We start from the raw sequence: 16,006 nt of genomic DNA, 5'->3' as shown, positions 1-16,006 counted from the left end.
GAGCGAGGAAGACTGTCCGAGAATAAGTTACCCTCCGTGTCCGACCAAGCGGATTGAGCCCTGGAAGCAGTTAGCAGCCGGAGAGGAAGCCCAGTTAATCCCGACGCCAGCACAGCAACCCGCGGTCCCCACCTCTTGGAGAGGAGTGTGTCACAAAGCAATTGACCTTGGCTTACGATTCTGCAGAAGTATTCTTTCGGATAAAGCCCCTGTCGTTTTGGAAATGAAACCCAGAAAAAAATAGATTTTATTGCAAACCCTAAGAAGGAAGAGTGCATTGCAACTGTGATTAATGCAGAACGAGATAGCAGGAAAATAGCAATTACTTTCACCTCTTATTGTAAAACACCTACGTTAGTCTTGGGTAATGAAATTATATCTTTCAGAGGGATAAAACCCGGATCCTGCTATGGCCTGCCTCCCCTGCCTCTGGGGCTCTCTCATTGTCTGGTAGAAAGTTTTCCTATTTCTTACATTTAGGTAATTATGCAAGCACTGGGGCGGGGCGGGGGGTGGGGCAGACGCCAACCTGGGGTTAGATAGAGCGCCAGCACTTTAAGAGCTCTAAGCTGGGGGGTGCCGAGGGGCAGGGAGGGCCAGTGGCCCAAAGGTAAACCTTGAATGGAGGAGAATATTCTTAAGAGATAGAGTATAAAGCAATTGATTTTCATGTTCCCCTGTGAACAAAGGAGGCATTTTGCTGAATGACAGGCTCCTTGGGGATAATAGTGAGCCTTTAATAGGCGGAGGGACACAAAGCACAAAGTAAAGATGGAAATGAAAGTGCTCCGCCATTGCTGCGAGAAGCGACAGGCATTCCAGGCTCAGGAAGGAACAAACCAGCCGGGCAGTAAGACGCAGATGACCCAGTCCAGGGGTCAGCAAAGCTGCTGGGAAGGCCAGGGGGAGACACCTGAGGCTCGGCCGCCATGGGTCCCCAACCGGGCGGGCAGTGTGACGGCTGCGGGGACGGGCCTGAGGGACAAGGGACAGGTCCTGACTGTGTCCTGCACAAGCCCGCGGAGCCCCGAGGTGACTGTGGGCCTCGCTCGCTGCCCGAAGACCCACGCCCGCTCCCGACGCTGTGCAGAAGGCTCTGTGCCTGGGCCCTGTCCCCGTCCCACACGTGGCGGGAGAGTCAGCCTCAGCACAGCTCCCCCGTGTCCCCCGAGCACCCCTGCCACAGGCCAGTCCAGGGTCCGCGCGGGCTCCTCGCCCCAGGCCCTGGCAGCCGCCTCCCCGCCAGACACGCCCCCAACCTCTCCCCTCTGCGACCAGGGCTCCGGCCCCCCGTGGGGTGCGGAGGGGGAGGGGAGCCGCAGCGCCCGGCAGTGGTGAAATGTACAGGCGACTGGCTGGGTATCGAGGCCTCTTGTCTTTAACGTAATTAACTGCAAGTGTGTGAAACGTCATTTTTCCTAACGGCTGTTTAATAACCGGCTCAAAATTCCTGAAAAAGTAAAGACGAGCTCCAGTAACCGGTCCAGCCGGCTCCAGCCCCATCCGTACAGTACTTTGTTTCTACCCAAAGTCTAGGTCTTAACATGTCACGTTTCCTCGATTCTAAAATGCGTGTTTCCCCGCATCTGAACACGTCTGCAGTCGGGCTGCTCCAGCCACCGTCGTGGGAACGGGGCCCACTACTGACCGACCTCAGCTCATGGCCTCAGAGGCTGTGGAGGAAAGACACGCGTCCTCGTTTCTACCAGAAAATTTCCCACGGGCACCTCCGACAAAGCAGACACTTCTAGAAGGGGCATCATCTGCTTGGAAGGTCACCCCGGAGCCTACCTGAGCAACGTTCCTGATGGCGGCATCATCCTCGGAAAACCATGGGCGTCGCCTTGGAAAGTGATGTCATTTCACCCTCATGGTGACCCGTCCCCAAGTGCGCCACTGCGGACCCTCCGGGCTGACCGCCTCTCAGGGTCCACGTCCTGCCTGAGGGTCCAGCCAGGGAGCCCAGGGACCCAGACTCGTGCTGACAAGGGGTTGCGTCCATTAAGGGTTTGTCACTGAGAACTGACACAGCACTCCATGGAATTGTCCCTGAGAAATGAAAACCCTGGGATGGATGGGACAGACGTGCTGGAGGTGCGTCCTGAGGGCAGTCAGAGCGTCCGGGATCCACTGGAAAGTGGCCTGGACGTGACCTCGTCCCTCCAGCATCAGCACGAGGGATCGCTGTCTTCCCGGTCATTCCATTAACCGCTACGGGAGTCCCAGGAGCGTCACCTGTTCCGCAGGTGTGACAGATCAGGTGGGCAGGCGGCCCATCACTGTCACCTGGGTCAGGACGCCACGTCTGTCCCCGCTCTGCTCCATCCTCCGATCCTATTATGTTCCTCACGTGACGCAGGGTGTTAACCACCCCTCCCCAAAGTGGACCTCCTCCAAATAACTGCACGCGTGGGCGCTCACACACGGGCACACACACACAACAAGGGCAGACCCAGGAGCGGCACCCTGCGGGGGGGACCGGTCACCACTGTTCAGCTTTACATTAACCCACAGGTTCTGTTCTATAGAGGCTGTTGTTCAGCAAGTGGTGAATCTGCCCCCAAAACCCCACTTTGTCCACGTTTCCTTGTATTTTCCAAGGACAGCATGAGCCTCTGCATCTCGCTGAGGCTGTCCCCACCAGGGGCTGTTTACACGAGGAGCCTCTGCCGTGATGCCCATGGGAGCCTCCTGAGGCCGTGGCACCTCCTAACAACTTGAGCCGGAACCGTGAAGCATGCCACCTTTGCATCCACCTCTAGTCCACCTCCATCCTCGTCCAGAGAGCGACAGTGCCCCGAGGGCCTGCCTGGAGCTGGGGTCCTCCGAGAACCCACCCAGGGCCCCCATCTTCCTGCCCTCAGCCGGAAACGCCCACAGAGACGGCTGATGCAGTTTCCAGTCACACCTGCAAGTCCCCTTGGCGGCTGGCACACGCGCGTCCGTGGGACTTCAACCCACTGCTCGTGGTTTCGTGCTCTTTTGCGAACGTCTCAGTCTTGGGCATCACGTCCTTTCAACAAAGCCTGTCTCGCTCTTTCTTTAAGTTTTTCGTTCTCTGAAATTTCTCATTGGTGGGGATGGTAGCCAGAGACACTGTACTGGTGCCTTTTCTCCAGCATGTGTGAAAGGTACACAATTTATCTTAAGCACAGCCCTTTGGGGTTTTGGTTTGTTTATCTATATTTATTTATTTTAGCTCAAATTGACCTAAAAGAGCAACAAGCCCAGTAGTCCTGAGCACGTCTTGTAACTCTCAGGCCATTCCGGAATCTTCCCCAGCATCCTTCTCACACATTCACCATTGTGTATATTTCCTCTGAGACTTCCCTGCACGGCTGCATGGACTTCCTCTCACCCATCCCTTCTGCTCAGTGGGACTGGATCTCATACGTTCGTACGTGGTCTCCCTCACCCGGATGTACGCCGTGACCTCCATCAGGCATTCAGACTTGGTTCACAGGCACCAGCCCCCAGGCTCCCCTCCCGGCCAGCAACCACTCCTCTCTGGAAACCCGTTCAACTGCAGCATCACCCTCCACCGGGGCGTGAAACTCACTGCCACTTTTTCAGGCTTTGCTGAGGCCTCTGAGAGGAAAAGAAAAGCTCTGCTGTGGCTACATGTTCTGTCGAATGTGGGCTCCAAGTTATTTCATGGCCAAATGCAGACCCGGAGCTGGTGGGCGTGAGCCACCAGCAGGCCAGGACTGAGAGACCCCAGGAGGAGCTGCTTTAATAAAGGCGAGAACAATGCTAAAGCCCATTCTTATCTTTGCGGGAGACAAAAAGGGTTTCCAAACACAAAAAGAAGTCCTTTAAAATTAAATTCACTAGATGAAGGATATGCAAATTAGCCGGAGGAGCAGAACCCTACAATGTTCTCAAGATTCTGCAATAGCCTATTTAATTAGTATTTTAATTTATCAGAGTAATTCTTTGCGCTTGACAATTTATGCAGCATTCCATATAATTTAAACACGTAGCTACAGTGGAATAATTTTGCCTCTTTCTTTATCCTCGTGATTTTAACCTGAAAGGGTGTGCAGAAGTCTCTTCTGTGATCTAAATTGCTACAGGGACAACTTAACGGCCGTGGCCCGTTAGAAAGCCCGAGGGCGGGGAGCGGGGGTGCAGGAGGTGGGCAGACACCAGGGGGCTGGGGTCCTTGGGGAAAGGGTGGAGCCGGCTTCTGGCACAGCCAAAAGCACTGCTCCTGGGGTTACCGATCTGCATCCCCTGCGTATTTCCACCCCGAGACACATGCATCCGCTCTGCACCTGGTCCCACCCAGAGGCGTCTGCAGAAGTGGACAGTCTAGACCGTTCGGGGGCCAGCCACTGACTGGACCCACTGTCCCCCACGCCCTGGGATCAGCCTTATTGAAATCGCACGGCCTCCGGTCACCAGCCCGGGAAGTGACTCGACCCTCCCGTACAGACTCCCACTGCTCGGAACCTGTCGGGCTGAACTCAGTCCTGGGAAGGGGAGCAGGCTTGAGAGAAGGCTGACCCCGACGCTCCAGCTGCCTGGCCCCTCATCGGCGCTCTGGGCAATCTTGCCTGCACCTCCCTTTTTTTCTCTCAGGGCCAAGGGGGTGTTTCAGAGCAGGCGGCCACACGAGCAGCGGTCCTCCCAGGACCAGAGGTGAGCTGCCCGACACCTGCCCGAGGACAGGTGGAAGGCACCGGGCCGAGCCCCCGCTTCGGGCTTGGCCGCACTGAGGCACATACCCCAGGGGCCCTGGCAGCTTGTGCCCTGCAGACCCGCAGGGTGAGTGGACGGGGCCCCAGCAGGACCCGAGCGGAGGTGCTGACCCCGTCATCGACAGGGCCACCCTGGCTGAGCTGCACGCCCTCGTGTCCTCTGGGCAACACGCTGCTGCCACCTAACGCCGCGAGGGTTTTGAGCTGAGGAGGGGCCGGGGAGGGTCTGAACGGCAGGGCAGGAAGGAGTGCAGGGCGAGGGGCCGGGGGAGAGGAGACACAAATTAATTAACTTGTCAAACCTGCCTCTCGGCCAAAAAGCAAAGGGTTCGTGCCCGGAGAGGCCCCGTTTCCCAGGGGGCTGCATGCCCAACTCTCGAGTTTCCCTGCATCTCGGTTTGCGGTTCTGCAAGTTTCCACGGACCGTCCCAGTACCTGCAGCAGCGGGAAAGCATGTTGCTCCTGGAATGACACCTGTTGGTTCCCCGTCTCCGGTATGTCAGTCTGGACGGGACGCCACGAACTGTGCTCCTGGCTCATCGCGTGGGCAACCAGACGCACGTTGAAGCTAAACTGCACGTACTTTATTTTTATAAAAATAACTACAATTCGATTACATGCTCAAAAAATAGAATAAGAAACTCAGCTTTATTTAAATACTTTAGATTTAAAGCTTTGCTGTTTACTAATTATATTTTGTTTTTATAACGATAATAGTTCATTTAGAATTTTTTTAAAAATGCCTTTTTGAAGGCATATAAATTTAATTTGCAACTTCATATGTATTTTATATTTCTGATGAAAATACTTGCACATTTTATATACTGTGTGCAGCTGGATCATTTCTGTCTAGATGCACAGATTTTATGAAAATGTTCTTTAAACAATATTATCAGTGATTCTGTGAAACAAAGGGAAGAAAATACATTTACAAATAAATGCGCTATAATTTAGGGATTGCGTATGCTTTAACTCATTACCCACCCAAATTCTGCTAACTCACTAAGACAATACCCAAACATGCAAGATAATAATTCAATCCAGCTGTCTTTTATATTTGGCTGCAAAACCCATAGAGCAAACCCCATAGCTTTATGCATATTTAAACATTTTTTCACTACGAATATATATTTTTCAAGTATAAAGGTAGAATGTCAACAGCTCGTTAGCCTGACGCAGACTTTTCACTGTTAGAAACCCAGTGCAGGGCCTTGGTTCGTGCTTGGCCTGGGTCCCCAGCACTGGGGCAGCTGATTCCCAGCAGGCAGCCCGGTGGCCCCGTGACAACGCAAGCTGGTCACATCATCCTCTCCTGGGGGCACCCCTCACTCACAGTCAGGTCTCAGGCTCCTGTCACAGGTGCAAGGTCTTCACGCCCAGGTGGCGCTGCCCTGCGGGCACCCCTGACCACCGCTGCGGTGCCCCATCCAGCCTGAGCATTCCCGGGGTGGGGAGGGGCGCTCCGGCCGCAGGGCCTTTGCACTTGCCGTTTGCTCCCGGGGCCCCTGGGTCCACGTGACTCGCCTCCTCCACGCCTTGGTTTAAAGTCACCTTACTTCCACCCAGTATCAAACCGCCCCTCACCGGTGTGGTCCTCCGCTCCCCGGCCGGCTTTGCTTTTTTCCCCAGAGCCATTATCCCCAGACAACAGAATGTGCGCGAACGTAGCTCAACAGACAGGACATTCCCTGGAGGCAGGGTGGGCCCAGGCTTAGGACAGCGTCAGCACACAGGAGGCGCTCGGGGGAACCGGGACGCGATGCGTACAGCGAACAAGCGAACTTAGGCCCTACTGGTGTTTTCTGCCCTGTTACTCTTACCAGGACCATGAATCACCAGGTTATCACCGTCACACATATGTGTGTGTGTTGGGGGGAGCTTTTCCACACCCACAGTTCCAGTGTTTGAATAAAGCGTCGACCCAAAGAAGTCCGAGGATGCCTACTGGACGGAGCATGCTCACGACGGAGGGTCTCCCCTCCCCGCCCCCCCCCCGCCCCCCACCCGCTGTGAGCTCTGGCTCAAGCTTGCACGCAGTGCAGACGCCCTCAGGCTCCTCGGCTCAGGCTTCCCGCTTCCCACGCGGCACCCACTGCCCGAGTGTGACGCGGACCACGCGGGACTGGCTGTCCAGACCCGGCTGAGCGGCCGCAGGAGGGCGCTTGGTGGCTCTTGTGATCGCAGCCCCACCCGTGACAGCGCGGCCCGGGAGGTGTCCTCTGTCCATCACTTTACGTTGAGTCACCTACAGTAGCGTGCTGCCACGATATTTGGGGATTTGATTTTGCTAACTGTCAGAGAGAATTAAAATAATCCCGGAGCATAACTGCTTCCCTGACACGAATATACCAGAACCAGAGACAGCACTTAAGGCTTCGTTCCCAGGGAGGGAAGGAGGAGGGTGGGGGAGTGTTGCAGACAGAAGTTACAGCAGCTTCCTCTGCACCTTCAGTCTGGTCTCCAAAGGGGGCGGAGCTGGCCGTCCCCAAAGAGCCTGCATCATTGTGTCCCTGTGCCCGCGGTGAGGCCTGGCACCAGGGACGGGCCTCCAGGCACCTCCCCATCAGGGGCCGCAGCGCCCTCTGGCTTCCTAAAAGGGTTTCTGTTTTGAGGAGACGCCACCTGACACATTTACACGATGCAAAAGGGCTCGTTTCCACATCACCCAAGGCTCCCCGTGCTGAGAGAGGAAAGAGCAACATGGTTGATAAAGAGATAAAATAAATGAGTATTGGTTTACGTCCGTACGAAATACACCACATGTTTACATGTGTGTCACAGGTTCCTGGAAAGCATCTCCCTTGCCGACTCACGGGGACGGGACGTTCTCTTGACTGTTAGAAATATTGTTTTGTTAATTTGCAATTCAAAAATATCAATATTTTATATCGGTATTTAATTAAAGATTAGACATTTTATAAAATATATATTGGTTATAAAGAATAATAAGACAGCAAACGCCCAGTTACTAACCCACCCTCTGCAAAAGAAATGCGGCGTTTCCGTCGCACCTGGCACTCGCAGCACCCATCATGGCCCTACTTGGTCCTCCCCATCAGACGCAGTGACTCCTCTGAATTCTGGGGTGACGGCTTCCCTTTCTGCAGACTTTCTCTCACACACGGGCACAATGTTTGCTTTTGCTGGGTCTGAATTTAATGAGATGAAACGTCATCAAACAGGTCCTCCTCCAACTTGCACCTTGCGCTGACCCTGGCGTTTCTGAGGCCCGACTGGGTCCTGCGTTGGCTGTGGTTTGTGTGTTTTCACTGCTCTCTGGCTGCATTAATACATTCAGCACATCCGGACTGACTTTTCCGGCCAGTTGTCCAATCAAGGGGCCACGGGCCTGTTTCTTCTTCACCTGCCTCTCAAATGGTGTGGCCGTGAGCATCCCTGCCCAACTCCAGGCAGGTGGAGAGAATGCTCTCTAATAGAATCGCTAGGACATAGAGTCCCAAGGTGATTTCACCAATTTACACGCCTGCCGTCAGCTCACAAGCGTTCCCCCTGCTCCAGACCCTCACCAGTTTGTAGATGCACGTTTTGGCCCATTCGGTAGCCGCTACATTGTATCTCCTGGTGCTTTCAATGTGTGTGTCTTCCGTTTCTGATCAGGTTGAGCCCCTTGTGTGTCTGTTCACCATTCGTGCTTCCTCTTAGATGAAACTTTTGTGGTGTTTTTTGCCCATTTTTCTGTTGGGCTGTTTGTCTTTTCCTTGTTGCTTTGTGGGGGTCCTGAGACATTCTGCACACGAGTACTTGGTCAGTTACATGTGCTACTACCTTGTCTCAGTTTGTCATTTGGCTTATTTCACATTTCCTGATTTTAATACAGTCTAGTTTATCATTTTCTTTAAGGTTTGCACTGCAGGTATCTTGTTTAAAAAATTCTCCTCTACCCCAAGATCATAAAGATATCATTGTATATTTTCTTCTAAAAGCTTTAAGATTTGCCCTTCACAGGTGAGTCCTACCTCTGGGAGCTGATTTTGTGGATGAGGAGAGGTCGTTTTCTAAGCAGACACCTAGTTTTTGCCACACAATTTAAAGAGAAGGCCCTTCTTCCCTCCAGTCTGCAATGCCAGCTCCATCGGCAACCAATTCCACAGGAGGGCCCACTTCCGGGCCTCCTGGGCTCGGGGTCCCCCAGTCTCTGTGCGCCCAGACCCGCCCCGTCCCACACGCCCCAGTACCTGGTACCTGCTGCATCACAGCACGGCAGCCTCTCACCCCGCTGCTTTCCTGCAGGGGTGCCCTACCGGTTCTGGCTCTTTGCATTTTCTAATACACTTCAGAATCAGTCTGTCAAGTTTCCACATAAATATAAAAAATAAAACACAATAGAAAAATCTGAGATTTTTGTTAAAATTGTATTGAATCTGGAGGTTTGGGAGAATTAACATCATTATTCTCAACCTGTGAGCAGGTAAATCTTCCCAGGTGTTAAGGCCTTCTTTCACATCTTTCAATAAAGTTTTATAATTTTCTCCATAAAGGTCTTGCACAGAAAAATATTTATTCCTGGTACCTCTTTTTCATTCTATGGTAAACAGTTATCATTTTAAAAACTATATTTTCTAAATTTTTGAAGTATAGAAATCCAATTGAGTTTTGCCCATGATTTCATACACAGCAACCCTCAACTACCTGACTAATTTATCTGGATTTTCCTTTGTGTTTCTGAGTAAACAACAAGATTGCCTGTAAAAAGTAATGGGTTTGTTTCCTCCTCTCTAACCCCACCTTCTCTTTTTCCTGCTTTACCGCAAGTTGACGGGACCCTCCCGTAGAACACTTCATAAACGTAGTGGATGCACGCATCTTTGTCGATTTCCGGTGCTAAAGGGGATATTTTCAATGTTTCACTATCAAGTATGATATTTCTGTAGGATTTTAAAATCAAGTTAACAAACTCATCCTCCTTTACTAAGCATTTTTTATGAATGAATGCTAACTTTTAGCAAATGTTTTTATCGACATCTACTCAGATAACCACGATTTTTCTTCTTTAATCTATGCATGTGGTAGATTACATCTATTATTTTTCTAATATTGGACCTTACATTGTTCATGATGTATTTTTAAAATAAATTGCTAGATTTAATTCCTTGTATTTGGTTTAGTTTGTGTATCTGTGTTTTTGAAGGAAATCCATCTCTAATTTATCTTCCTTGCACTGTCATTGTCGAGTTTGGTATCAGGGTTATCCTAACTCATGAGTTGAGGAGACAGGGGTGTTTTGTGTAAGACTGGGTTTATTTGAATGTGTAGAAGGAACGTGTACTTATAAAATATGTGGGCCTGGCGTTTTCTTCATGGGAAGACATTTACCTATAAATTCAATTTCTTCTTTGGTTATAGGACTATTAAAGTTTTCCATTTCTTCATTATGGTTATGTTATCTAAATTTTCAAATGAACTACCACAACATTGTCCACCCTCTTGCTATCCTTTTATACACTAAAGCATCTTTATTTACATTCCACTTTTAATTCCCAATACAGTGTTTGCTTTCTTTCTCTTTTATCTTGACCATTTATGATAGAGATTTTTCAATTTTATCAGTTTTTTCCAAGAAGAAATATTTTGCTTTGCTTATCCTCTCTGTTTTATATTTGTTCTCTATTTCAGTCAGCTCTCCTTTTATCTCTTTTATTTCCTTCCTTCCACTTTGCTTGGGTTTATGCCATTGTTCTTTTTCTAACTCTTAAATTAAAAACTTAATTAATTTAAGTCTTGTTTCTTTTCTAATATGAACAGTTGAAGCAATAAATTTCTCTCAAGTTTCTGCTTTTAAAGCAAACTCCCAAGTATTAAAATATACTTCAGTATTTCTATTATTCATTATTATTGATTATATGTTTTAAATTTCCATTTTGATATATATTCTCTCCCTCTCTCTCTCTCTCTATATATATATATACATATATATATGTATCCTTTTGTATTCTTTTACCTATGTCTCAGAAAGAACATATACCTACATATATTTTTTTCCAGTCTGTAAATCTCTGTTTTTTACTGGAACTTTTGTTCGCTTACATTTATTGTGATTTCTGACATATTTGAATTTATTTCTAGCATCCTCTGTTGTCTTTATGTTTGAAAGTAATATTCTCTATTTCTATTTTTCAGTGGTTTCCCAGAGACTATATTACCCACAGGCAGCGAACGCTCATGTTAGTAAAGATCTATGCTCTCTTCCTAAACATTACAAAGACCCTAAGTGATCTCAGTTTAAATACTATTGCTTTCATGATCACTATTTCAATCCTCCCTTGTTTTGGTCTCACAAAACATTTTTATTTCAAACAGTATACTTTGTTTAGCTGCATTCCCACATTTACTGTTTCCCTTGCTCATTAGTCCTTCTGCACTCAAGGTCTTCCTTATGGGGTTATTTTCTTTTGCTTGTAGTAAATCTTTTAGAATTAGCTTAAATGAGAACCTCTTGGTGACAAACTCTTTTTTTTTTTTATAAAGTATCATCATTCAACCTTATTTTCTGTTAAGCCCTCATTTTTGAAAGATGCTGTCTCTTGGTACAATTCCAGGTGGACAACAATTTCCCTTCAGTAATAGGAAGACACTACTCTCCTGTCATCTGTTTCATTTTGGCTGCTGAGAAATCAGCCATGAATAAAATTCTCATTCCTTCCTGCATCACTTGTCTTTCTCCTTGGCTGCCGTTCAGATCCTCTCTTTGTCTTGGGTGTCTTGCAGTGTCACTGTTATGAACCTACGTGTGGAATTGTTTTCACGCTAATAGGCTTCTTGAATCTGAGGACTGGTGTCTTCCATCAGTGACAGGCTTTTTCAGTCATTATATCTTCAAACATTGCAGCTTGACCACTTTCTGCTTTCTTCTGGAACTCCTAGTAAGTGTATAAAAGATTATCTTCCTTTGTGTTCTAGGAATACTTACCTTTTTTTCTTTTCATATTTTCCATTTCTTTCTCTCTCTCTAGGCTGCATCCCGGATAATTTATTCAGTTCTATCTTTTAGTTCATTAATTCTCTCTTCAACTAGATTTAATCTGTCATTAAACACGCCTCCTGAGTTTAAAATGTCTATAATTGTATCTATCATTTAAAAAATTCTATTCTTTTAAAAAGTATTTTTGGTCATTTTTAAGACAAAAATGGTCATTTTTAATATGACATTTTTAGGTCATATTTTCTCTCTCTTGTATTCCTCTAAACAGACCATGATTCTTGAATTCACGTTCCATGTCTACTAGTCAGTGTCTGAGGTTTCATTTTGTCCGTGCTTTCAGGTGACCTTTCTCATGGTGCCTTATTCTCCAGCATGTTCTGAAATTCCTATTTCTCGGGATTTTAACTGTGGGAATCCTTTGAGGACAGAGAAAATGGAGGATTCTTCAAAGGATTTGCATTTCCTTCTTCCAGGCTTCTGGAATCCCTGTCAACTTGGGACCAGTTTAAACTGAATTGCGAGCTTGGGGTTTGGGGCCACCAGGGGGTGTGCAGGTGGACGGCACACTCCTGTGGGGCTGCGAGCACCCAGTGCCAGCCCCATACCCGGTGACAACTCGGGAAACAGGCAGTTCCCATCCTCAGGGTCAAACGGGGCAGTCAGGGGTTGCTGTCACCCCCTGTGGTTTGGAGGTAGCCCTGGCTGCTTGTGGTGGGTCCTCACCAGCCTCGCTGTGTTAGTCCCACCCTGGGTCTTCCTCCTGTCCTCCACAGTCTATGGGGTCATGAATGTTAAAGTTCAAGTTCACCTGGTTTGGAAACTACCCTCAAGATAAAGGTCCACATTACTCTCCCTTACGTCCCAGGCTCCTGCTTTCACTTAACTGGGATCTCTAAGGATTTCAATGTTGCCAGATACCTAATATGTTTGAAACTGTCTCTTTTTATCTTCATATTCCGGCATTTTTGCTTGTTTTCTGAATGACGATCAGTCCCAGTATCTAGTTCTCTCAGTGCACTGGTGAAGCAGGGAAACCCCAGCCATCCTCTGGGCAGTCCCCACTCCATCCTCCACTGCTCCAGGCTTAAGTGAGTTTGAGTAAACCTCGGGGAATGATACATACAAGGTGCGTAAGACATCAAATGATCAGCAGGTTTCTGCACCTGTATGTAAGTGTGGCTATAAAATCGTCAGATTATTCAACGTTTGTGTGCAATCTGCTGCAGGAACTCCTGTTTGGATTGCGAGACGGAGCATATCAGTGACCCCTCCCCTTGGCGTGCCCAGAGTCCGGTCGACGTCCCTCCACCCACAACTGGCAGGGTCGTGCAGACTCTGTGCCCGACGCCTCGGCCCCAGGGAGCAGCCTGGGGCTGAGGCACACCCTGGAACGCCCCGGCGCACAGACAGGTGGACGCGCGCTTCCTCCCCGAGGCCCTCGGTGTGGCTGTAGGCCCTACAGGCAGGCGTCCAGACTCCAGGCCATCTTCCGCTTCAGGACACCCGGGATCACGAAGAAGTGCGCGTTTCAACGCCACAAACGGCTCCCCTCCCATCATCTTTGGTTCATAAGCAGAGATGCGCGGACGGTCCCAAAGCGGCTGTGAGAGGAGCAGGAAAGACACACCAGGTGCTGCCCCGTCTGCATCCGGAGAGCGGCGTGGTACCCCGTCCTTGGAGCCCTCACTTGGCACCAGAGAGCGACGCCCCGCACACCCCCGGGCCACACATCCTGCCCGCTCGTGGGGTTCCTGCAGCGGGGAGCGGCCTCAGCACTCTGCCTTCCAAACCTGCCCTTTCTCTGCTTACTGCCTGTGTGAAGCGAAGCACTGAACTCGTCCAGCCTCAAAGGCAGAAATGCACGTCTGAGAGCCATCCTCCCTTGGAAACAGAGGCCAGTGTGTCAGACCCCCACCGCGCGGTCCCCAGAAAGGTCCTTCAGGCCTTGTCTTCCAGCCCTGACTGAGTGAATACAGGAGGCTTTTTTCTGCCCGGTGTCCTGTGAAGTCTCCCGAGAGCGGGCTGGGCTCGGTGAGGACAGAGCTTCACCGCAACGTGACAACAGTGACAAGCTGGTAAAAGCTATGTCAGCTTCAATTTCCAACTCATTTTTCAAATTATTTTAATTAGATATTGTTTCAATCTCACTTACATTAATTTAATATCTGATATCAACATTTCAGTTTTCAATTTGTTCCAATGATTTTTTCCAGTCTGCCCGGTTGCCTGGAGGAATTTAAAATACGGTGTTTATCTTCAGCAATTTTGCACGCATGGATCCTGGCGAACTGCTCGTTCAATAAAAGTGACGGGGGAGGGAGGGACCCTGGTGCTTTGGAGAGATGGAAATTTGTCTTATCGTTTATCTCTAGACATTAAAGTAAGCAGGTACAGCCAGGGCTAGGAACTCGTAATAATAAGATTTTCCACCAATTTCACTGTGTAATTGGCTTTCCTGAAGCAAATTTCAGTGAAATCTGACAAAGCTGTTTTTATTAAAAGGCACCTAAACAGCCACATTCCTCGTCAACACATTTTCTGATGATTCGCGGCCACAAGGCCTTCAACCTGCCCCTACAAAAGCTTCTTCCAGACACACTGTTGCAGTTTTAGGTTCTGCGCTTTCTTATAATTTTTTTTTTTTTAGCTATTAGCACGGACACTGGTAAAGGCATGCTTTTGCTAAGGTGAGCATGAAGTTAACCAGGCCTCCATGTTATAAAATATGGGTGTCAGATGTCCTCAATGCCCTCTTAAGGGGAGATAAGTAGTTTAATTCCTGAAGCTGATAATTAGAATTATGCAGATCAAATTGTTTTTGAAAAGTCTGAGGAACATAAAAGAGTGAAGATCAACTGCAGCTCACTTGAGAACAATATAAAACGAACACAATCTACACGGCAGAAGACAAACAACAGAAGAAACAGGAAGGAAGCATAGAAAGTGGAAAGCACAAAACAAGATGATAAATTAAAATATATATCATTATGACAATACATGTAAATAGGTTAGATTATACTATTAGGACAAATTCTCTCACTCAGGCCAAACCATATGTTACCTACAGAAAACACATCTATAACACAGCAGTTCAGAAAGATTAAAAATTGAAAGGGTAGGAAAACATGAGGTACATATAAACAGATATGAAGGAGTGGTCATGGCGTTAACATCAAGATAATGTACAATGTTTTTTTAGTGAAATAAATAAGGTAATTGTATATTAATGTTAAAACAAATCCAGGGGGGACCTTCAAGATGGCGGAGGAGTAAGACGTGGAGATCACCTTCCTCCCCACAAATACATCAAAAATACAACTACATGTGGAACAATGCCTACAGAACACCCACTGAACGCTGGCAGAGGACCTCAGACTTCCCAAAAGGCAAGACATTCCCCATGTACCTGGGTAGGGCAAAAGGAAAAACAGAGACAAAAGAATAGGGACGGGACCTGACCCTCTGGGAGGGAGCTGTGAAGGAGGAAAGGTTTCCACACACTAGGAAGCCCCTTCACTGGCGGAGACGGGGGGTGGCGGGGGTGGGGAGCTTCAGAGCCACAAGGAGAGCACAGCAACAGGGGTGCGGAGGGCAAAGCGGAGAGATTCCCACACAGAGGATCGGTGCCGACCAGCACTCACCAGCCCAAGAGGCTTGTCTGCTCCCCCGCTGGGGCGGGCGGGGCTGGGAGCTGAGGCTCAGGCTTCGGTCGGAGCGCCAGGAGAGGACTGGGGTTGGCGGCGTGAACACAGCCTGCAGGGGGTTAGTGCGCCACGGCTAGCCGGGAGGGAGCCTGGGGAAAAGTCTGGACCTGTCTAAGAGGCAAGAGACCATTGTTGCGGGGTGCAAAAGGAGAGGAGATTCAGAGCACGGCCTAAACGAGCACCAGAGACGGGCGCGAGCCGCGGCTAACAGCGCGGACCCCAGAGACGGGCATGAGACGCTAAGGCTGCTGCTGCCGCCACCAAGGAGCCTGTGTGCGAACACAGGTCACTCTCCACACCTCCCATCCGGGGAGCCTGTGCAGCCCGCCACTGCCAGGGTCCCAGGATCCAGGGACAACTTCCCCGGGAGCACGCACGGCGCGCCTCAGGCTGGTGCAACGTCACGTTGGTCTCTGCCGCCGCAGGCCCGCCCCACATTCTGTACCCCTCCCTCCCCCGGCCTGATGAGCCAGAGCCCCCGAATCAGCGGCTTCTTTAACCCCGTCCTGTCTGAACGAAGAACAGACGCCCTCCGGCAACCTACACGCAGAGGCGGGGCCCCATCCAAAGCTGAGCCCCGGGAGCTGTGAGAACAAAGAAGAGAAAGGGAAATCTCTCCCAGCAGCCTCAGGGGCAGCGGATTAAAGCTCCACAATCAA

General features: G+C 49.5%; 1 protein-coding gene across 1 annotated transcript in view; it reads right to left on the bottom strand.

Moving 5' to 3' along the window:
- PTPRN2 (protein tyrosine phosphatase receptor type N2) overlaps window positions 1-16,006 on the bottom strand; it is a gene marked incomplete at its 5' end in the record, with an annotated part of 671,781 nt that overhangs the window by 254,662 nt on the left and 401,113 nt on the right. The window lies entirely within an intron of this gene.

Source organism: Grampus griseus (genome assembly GCF_964374135.1).
Source record: "Grampus griseus genome assembly, chromosome: 9".
Classification (NCBI taxonomy): domain Eukaryota; kingdom Metazoa; phylum Chordata; class Mammalia; order Artiodactyla; family Delphinidae; genus Grampus; species Grampus griseus.
The sequence above is the reverse complement of the archived record's forward strand: the minus strand, read 5'-3'. Positions and strand labels throughout refer to the sequence as shown.